Raw genomic sequence first — 9,153 nt, 5'->3', positions numbered from 1 at the left:
CTCATTCCTGTGGTCTGCACAAAATGAAATCAAAATCAGGCTTTTCTTCCAGGCATTCAGATCAGTTTATAATTTCCAATTTCAGCTTATTATGTGAGCTGGTAAATTATTAGCATGACTTAAAAATCCTGTCACAATCCACCCTTTGATGCTTATTTATATCTTCATCAATTAGAAGGCCTTAAAAATATCAGAGATCTTTTCGTCTTTCTTGGAGCTATTGATGGATTATCACCACAGTTCGAAGGTCTGTAGAAAATTAACACAAACTATTAGATAGTTTTTAAATCAGCTGGCTACAACTTATTGGAAGCTGCTGATAAAATGAGAAAAGGGAAAAAGTCCCACAAAACACCTCTAAATGCAGTTGTCATCACCCTGATTTACTGTTAAACTGCAAAGTATTTCATCACCATCATATGATCTGATTGCCACATTTGGTGTTATCTCACTTGATAATCTTTCTGCACTAAGCACAGAAGGAAATATCTGTCAGACAATGTATTTTCTGCACTACTGACAATACTTTCAGCAGGGTTTTTTTAACTGACAAAAGGGTCAGTAAGGACAGCTCTTTCCAAGTTCTGGGTATCAGGATTAATAACAACAGGTTTTAACACAAGCCACAGAATTCATCTTTCTTCTTTACATTTCCCTAATAAATATTTCTGCAACATCTTCTTGTATATGCATTTCCCTTTTTATATGTTATACATGTATAGATTCACATGTGAAATTAATCTGAGTGAATGCATTGTGTATATTTTACCATATACATTAGCCGGAGTTAATTAGATTTGTGTGCTATGTCATTGTCACCCATGAGATCAGTGCTACCACGAGCTTGCTACCAACAGCAGATGAAACACTAGTTGGACCAGCAAAGTGTGATCATCCACTTGCACAAATTTGGAGGGATATTTTAATATTCACATCATTTGTTTGGTCCAGCACAGACCAAACTTTTGTGTTCACCAATGTATTAATCACGTCCTTAACTTCAAGCATATGTTTTGCATCACAGATTTTAGGATCAGGCTCTAGGTTTCTAAGGTGCACTTGTGCTGGACTCACAAACGGATTGTTCATTAAGTAGGCCCAGCTCCAGTCACTGGAATTCTGAGGAGTGAATGAGTATTAATTTAATGGATAATTAACCTATGTGTGGGGTTTTTTTGGTTCAGTTTTTGAGCTGCATTACGTTGTCAATCATTCTTCTTTCTCAAATGAGCCGGCATGGTGTTTACCAAGGCTCTGGAGACTTCACAAGGAAAATGAGCAGTTATTTTGATTCATTGTTGTAACAGATTGTAAACCTCTCCTCTGTTTTTAGAAACATTTACCATAGCAGCTGAAAAATGATTTTTCAAAATACTATTGCTAGAGCCATGGGATCAGATCTTGGGTTTAATCCAAAACAGGATTTTTGTTTTTAGGGGAGAATTTCAAGCTATACCAACTCTCCACTGTAGCATGTTGCAATCAATATGACTTTCTGTTTGTTAATGTTGGCACAAAAACAGGTGAGTAATTATCAGTGAAAATAAGCTGAATTGTTTTTTTGTACTAACAGCAGAAACACTTCTGCTTCACTTTGTTTAATTACATGCAGTTCTTTCCTATTCCATGTAAATTTAAAAACTGGAAAGGAACCAGATTCTCAGAATGGTGTAATTTCGGTTTAAGATTTTTACTAGAGTGACACTCCATTTTTTCCATGTTTTTAACATATTCCTTTCACAAAAACCTGACAAACTGTGTACAATATCAAAATATAATTGTGATAGCTGTTTTCTGTTTGATTGCATAAGTGAAGCCAAATGTGGGTAAGACCAACTACTCACATCTAGTGTGGGTTTCAGGTATATCATCTACTCAATAACAAACTTCTGTGCATTCCAATAACTGCCCACACACAATATAAAAATGCCTCCTCTCTACTTTTCTCATTCACGTACTCTGTGGGCTCTGCGTTGTAAAATATTCTTTCTGGCTGAGCAAATGTGTTTTTAGGGAGATGAAAACATATTCAAATATTTCACTGTGATTGTAAGTGTCAAGATGAACTGCTGAGGAAATCATACCACCAAGAAAGATGTTTAAATTCTGACTTCTCCTCTAAATCAGGATGCAAAGCAGTGCCGTGGTGTCAGAAATTGCCACACGCATATAAATTTTGTCTTATGGTCAGTCTCTGGCAAATGTGGTACCCATGAGCCACACACAGTGAATTGCACAATCTATAAGGTATTCATGGCATACCACCTACGTCTTTTGGAGAATTTGAACCTGAAAGGCCAAAGGAATGGGTCTGTAAAAGCAAACACACAGGTAAATATCTGCATCATCCATCCACTCTTAATCCCAGGAAGAGCCTGTTGACGCTTCGAGCCATGATCACATTTCTTTCTTCATCTTCTTCACCCATGCTTATAAGGGTTAGGAAGAGCTGATAAGGTGGCTTTTAGGTGCTTTTTAGAGGGCCACTGTGCTTTCCTCTTCCATTTCAGAGCCCAATCCATGCCATTAGGTTTGACAGTGTTAGTAGTCAACTCTGTTGGGTCAAATTTCCTCAGTACTATGCAAAATACATATTGTGTACTGAAAATACTGTCCATTAATAAAGAATAATCTTAGAATTCACAATTCTATTCAGAAAATACTGATTTTATTTAGTTACCTATTTTGTTTTGGGGTAAAGCAGTGCTAAAAGTATGTTTTGCAAATATTACTTCTGGTTAAGGCAAATTTGTAATGCCTACCAGTGCAAAATGTGTACAGAATCCTATTTTCCTTTTCAACACAAATATTAAATTATTTCAGTGGTATAATTAAGTCGTAGTAAAGCTTGATTTATTTTAAAGGGGTGGGAGTGATTTACTGGAGTTAGCCAGACTGCTTTCAAGGGCTGCTCTTTTTTGATTTGCCAGCATTTACTCATGTGTCTTTCTTTTTTCTGCAGCTGCTGTTACAGATTTGAGGCCAAAAAAGCTAAATAAATAAAGAAGTAAAGAAGTAAATAAGGAGGTTCTTCAACTTTCATAGAATGCTAGATTTCTGTTTGTGGTTGTTTAGCCTCACACCAATAACACTAATGATATTGGTTAGCAAGAATGCAGAGAACTTTTCCTTCGAACAATCACATTAGCACTCAGACAATTTATTGCAACAAACCCAGCAAAAATACAGACCGTATGTACTGACATTCTGGTAAAAGGAAATGTGGAACAACAGTTTGTGTTTATCACTGCGTCTCTCATCAATTTCTCAGACTCTGCCCACTGATTTCTCCTCTTCATATAATATCTGACATCTTAAACCACTGAAAAGCTGTAAAGGGCTTTTCAAAACATGAGAAATCCTTTGACTTGCCACACAATTTTTCCTGCTTTCCCCTAAATGTGAGATTTCATTGTAGGATTTATAGGCCAGAACTGCAACATTTTAGCACAGCAGAATGCCAATATTTGACCCCAGAGGAATAACATATTCCAAATGTTGAAATCTTCCTGGAGGGGCACAGCTGCTCATGCCCTTAATGTAAGCCATAGCTGGTTTTCCAGGAGCGTATGCAGCTTGCAGGGATGATCTCCACAACATGCAGTGTGAAACAGAGCATTGGTGTCTAACCAAAAAGTATACAAGCATGATGGACTTTCAAGCTCAGATATTTTTATGTACATAAAAAAGTTTTGATTGCTTAAATTGCGTGTGTGGCTTAAATGTGCTTTTCCTACGTTCCTTGCACCTGGACTTACAGATGGGAAAGAAACAACTTTAGAGGTAACAAGGCTAGAATGATGTGTAATTACTACATTTCAAACTCTGATAACTTTTGTAGATAGCTATATTTTGCGCACATCAGAGTGTAATGAGTTCAACATTTGTGTAAGGCAGGAGCCATTACTTTGTTACCTTCCTTTACAAAATGTATCCCATGCTCTTACAATATCATGAAATATTATTTATTACCACACTCCACGTTTGTTTTTCCTATTGCCCCAGAGCTTTATGAATTACTTCTGATGGACATGAGACAACATTCAGAATTTTTTTACTTATTGGAAATTGGGGCTGTGCCAGGAATCAAAGGCAAAACATTAATTATTCTAAAACCTGCTCTACGATCATTGGGTTAATCATCCCTCCTTGGGATTTGTACAACATGGACATATACATCAGTTATAGTCATCTGTGGCATTCTTTACACAAAGGAGGCTTCATAGTTAAGTATTTTTTGAATATGGTTTTTGGGACTTATTTTGCACTTGTAATTTCTTTAGCCTGATGTTAAGGGACATCTAGACAGGTCGCTGGGATGAAACATCTCACAATAATGTTGGCATTGGTGCTGTAACTTCATATCCTCATGGTGAACGGAGAAGCTAGAATGTAATCTTAAAAAGTATTACCACTAGGTTCTCCAGCTTTGCTGTCTCTCTTTGCCATTTAGAATCTTACTAGTTGAAAGTTTCTTGCTTCTTGTTGTGTATTGGGTTAGTCATCAGGGTTTTGTTTTGCTATTCTTCCCAAGTTGCATCTAGGACTCTAAGCAGTAAATCATCATAGCCAGCTATTTATAGCTATAGAGGTAGAGGATCTCTTCATAGTGGAACACAGTTTCAGATGGAGGCAATCGAGAAGTCATTGAACTCAGCAGCTGTGCAACTGCGTCACCAAGCCCCTTGTGCTGCCCCATTATTTTCCTTGGCGACTGCTTCCATTAAGAACTTGTTTTTTCCTGACTCTGTCTCAGTAGACTGTTTGCAAAGGCCTGGCTGCTGTTCGTTGAGGAAAGAAAGAGTGAGCAGTTGTTTCTGTTATTCTCCAGAGAATTTTACAGGGAGAATGCTGTTTAATATTGATATATTCTTACAGTCTCCAGAGGAGCCCTTTGACTGAGAGGAAGAGGAAAGGAGGCTGGGGAGACCAACTCTGTCTGACCTTACTCTCCAGAGGATAAAAATCAAAAGAGAAAGAATAAATAAATAAATAAATATCCTTTTCTCCTTTTTTTTTTTTTTTTTTTTTTTTTTACTGTCATAGCCTGAAGATCTGCTCACCTGTCCATCCTCTGTGCTGCCCAAGCAACAGTTCATGGAATCATGGAATCTTAAAATCATAGAACCACAGAATATCCTGAGTTGGAAGGGACCCACGAGGATCAAGTCCAATTGCCGGCTTCACACAGCACAACCTGAAAATCAGACCTTCTTTCTGAGAGTGGTGTCCAGATGCTCCTTGATCTCTGACAGCTCAGGGCTGTGCCCGCCCTCTGGCGCAGACCCTTTCCCTAACCCCCAGCTGCCCCTCCCTTGACACAGCTCCATGCCGCTCCTTTGGGCCCCGTTGCTGTCACACAGAGCAGAGCTCAGCACTGCCCCTCAGCTCCCTTTGAGGAGCAACAGCTGCCATGAGGCCTCTCCTCAGTTTCCCTGCTTGTTTGCTAACAGATAGAGAATTGAGCCAGCCAGTAATGTCTTCTAAGTTACTCTGTCTACTTGTGCTGCCTAGGGAAACACCCCATTGAACAACCTATGCAGTTCTCTGCAGTAAAAACCCACCAAGCTGCATCTGTTGCCTCCACCGCTGGGAAGGTCTGGATAAGAGACTTCTATTTGTGGAACACCAAAGTTTCAAAAATAATCTACTGCAGGAAGAGGGATGGGAACAAACACAGACCTGGATGTTTTCTTCAGTCTCCTTCAGATAAATAAAGGTGACAGAAAACCAGGTAAATAAAGGCGATAAAATAAAATAAACATTCTACACCACCATTCCATTCCTTTTTTTAGGTCTTCTTCCTACTTCAAAGCAATCCTCCGACTGTAGTCTGAGGTGTGGGTACAGAAATCATACCCACACAATCCATGTATACAACCTCTAGGATAAGCTCTTGATCTTGCATCTTTGAAGACTAGTTCCAGGGTAGTGGTGTCTAAACAGAGGCAGCATCACCTTCTATATCCAGCAATGACTTAATGTTAAACAACTTTTTTCAACAACCCACTGCCCTTGTATTATGGACTTGAAATGCTCAGCAAAGCACTCCAGACTTCAGAGCTTGGGAAGAAAAAACTCACTCTCTTCCGGATTTCTGCCAAACCAAGAAAGCCCTGAGAAAGAAACTAGCAGTCAAAACAAAATTAAAGGGGTGGGAGACTGCTGTCTGGGATGTGTATGGTGGTGCAGAATAGCTGGTGCAAAACCACTGGATAACAACAGAGTAGCTGAAGAGAAGGGCAAAATACAGAAGTGTAGAACAGCTGTGATGGAAGAAATTGTGCAAATTGCTTTGCAGAGGAGAGCTGGTATAGGATCAGTCAAAACACAGAGACTGCTGGCTATGTGGTTGTGCAGAACAGATGCAGAACAACAAGCAGAGATAGTAAACTGCCATTCTTGCAGAAAGGAGTCTTCAAATGCCTAGTTCAGGCAGCTGTACAGCAGTCTTGATCAAGTATCATGCTTGTGTAATTACATAAAATAAAATTTTTATTTAAATGATCTGTCTCCTGAGAGGAATGTTTTTTTCTTGATATTTCTGTGCTGTTTCCCTTTCTTGTTTTACTTTTTGCCCATAATTTGTCTTCCCAACAGTCTCCAAGCCCTTTCATAAAAGGTGTTTTAAGCATGGTATCATCTCACTCCTGTCATCTGAAGTTGTCTTCCACTTTCTCAGCCCCACAGCAGCCACAGATGTAAAAGGGGTGAGAGGGAGCTTGCTGGCAGCAGTAAGCCTGCTCCAGCACTGTGCAGCTTCCCTGTAGCATGGAAAGCTCCTGAAATGCTCACATCCTTTAGATCACTTTTAGAATCACTGATCTCTCCTCTTCCTTATGTTAGGGATATGGTTTACTGGGCATAATTGGTGGGAGGTGGACAGTTATGCTAAATGATCTGAGAGGTTTTTTCCAACCTTAATGATTCTGTGATTCTGCTGTCTAGGCCTTGCAGAAATAATGAAGTAGTTTTAGAAATCTTTCATAATAATAAAGGGTTTTTGGACAGATGATATACCAGAAATTTTCAACTTGTTGACACAAACTTGACTTATTGACTGGCAGCTATAGCTTCTGCTAGTTTATTTGAAAGACTGCTCTGACCAGTGTGAGAAGGCAAGGGGTACTTACAATTTATCCAAAGGAAATTGCTGCTTTATTTTCTAAAAGAAACTCATCTGATCCTTGTTCCCTCAGAGTAAAAGCTTCTTCGATGCAAAGGCACTAGAGCCTATTATGTGTGCGCGCTATAAATTTTCAGAGATAACTTAGAAAAAAGGAAGCGCTGGTGGAACACAACAGTTTTAGGTGGGTAAGGAGACAACCTTTCTCCTCTCTGTGCGTCATGTGTACAATCAGTACATATACAGAGGTTAGGCTTGGTAAGATGTAAGATCAGTAAGTATACAGATGTTAGGCTTAGTAAAATTGTCACGGTAGAAAGATAATCAAAACAAATAAAAATGCTCACCAGTGTTGTAGGCTCACAGTAAACTCCATAAGAAACGATCTCCAGAGAGAAATCCTTCCTCAGTGGCAGTCAGCCCTTAAATGGCATCTAGGAGAGGTGGAGCCAGGCTCCATCCCTTTCTGGTAGCCCAGGTGAATTGCCTTCACCTGTGCTCCCATGGCTGACTTGTTGCTTGCCTCAGGTGGTCAATCAGAGGTTCAGGCTGTGATCCACAGTTCCCATACACATGCCTAAAAGGCCAAGGCACTCTACGAAGTGTATTGCTTAAACTTAAATGATGCTCTGTCTCTTAGAGACTATTCAATGTTAATGTAATAAGAATCATTAAGCAATTTATTCTGAAGTCATTACTCTGTTTTCTAGAAGCCATACAGCTTTTACTACAATAACAACCACTACAGAAATGACTATTACACTGTTATCTTCCTAACACACACAGTTGGTGAAAACACCGAAAAATTATTAACATGCTTTAACTTGTTAGTCAATGGATAGAGGCAGCCTAGTGCACTTCACAAGCTGTAAAATGGTAATCCTGACATGGCACTAACTTAGGCATAGGCTTGAAGTTAGTCATGACAGCATCCTTCTGCATCTCAGTTACCCTAAGGTCCAGAACATAATTATTTAATTTATTAAATCTATAAATAATTTATTAATTATTTAATTAATTGGAGGACAAAGGAGAATATCCACTTTTTGCTGGATGAGGCTGGGAATGTGACCACTGAGGATAAGGAAAAGGCGGAGGTTCTGAATGCCTTCTTTACGTCTGTCTTTAAAAGTCACACCAGTTATCCTCAGGATACTCCTCTCTCTGACCTGGTAATCTCGGCTGGGGAGCACACTAACCCCCCTGTGATTCTGGAAGAAACAGTCAGAGACCTACTACTCCAACTGGACTGCCACAAGTCTATGGGGCCCAGATGAGATCCACCCAAGAGTGCTGAGGGATCTGGCGGAGGTGATAGCCGAGCCGCTTTCCATCATCTATCAGCGCTCCTTGTTGACTGGTGAGGTCCCAGAAGACTGGAGGCTTGCCAATGTGACTCCCATTTACAAGAAAGGTCGTAGGGAGGATCCGGGGAACTACAGGCCTGTTAGCCTGACCTCGGTACCAGGGAAGGTTATGGAGCAGATTGTCTTGAGGGAGATCATGCGGCATGTGCGGGATGACCAAGGGATCAGGCCTAGACAGCATGGGTTCATGAAGGGCAGGTCCTGTTTGACCAACCTGATCTCCTTCTATGATCTAGTGACCCATCTGGTGGATGAGGGAAAGGCTGTTGATGTGGTCTACCTAGACTTCAGCAAAGCCTTTGACACTGTCTCCCACAGCGAGACAGTGTGCTTCCCTGCAGAAGCAGGCAGCCTGAGGCTTGGATGAGTACACTCCTGGCTGGGTAAGGAGCTGGCGGGAGGGCCGGGCTCAGAGAGTGGTGGTGAATGGAGTTAAATCCACCACTCATGACCGGTGTTCCCCAGGGGTCGGTGCTGGGGCCTGTCCTCTTCAATATATTTATTGATGACCTGGATGAGGGCATCGAGTGCACCCTCAGTAAATTCGCAGATGACTCCAAATTGGCTGGAAGTGTGGATCTGCCTGAGGGTAGCGAGGCCATACAGAGGGATCTGGACAGGCTGGAGAGCTGGGCTGAAGCCAACGGGATGAGGTTCAAC

Source organism: Meleagris gallopavo, chromosome 4 (assembly GCF_905368555.1).
Source record: "Meleagris gallopavo chromosome 4, MGAL_WU_HG_1.1, whole genome shotgun sequence".
NCBI classification, from domain to species: domain Eukaryota; kingdom Metazoa; phylum Chordata; class Aves; order Galliformes; family Phasianidae; genus Meleagris; species Meleagris gallopavo.
This window is presented reverse-complemented; position numbering follows the sequence as displayed.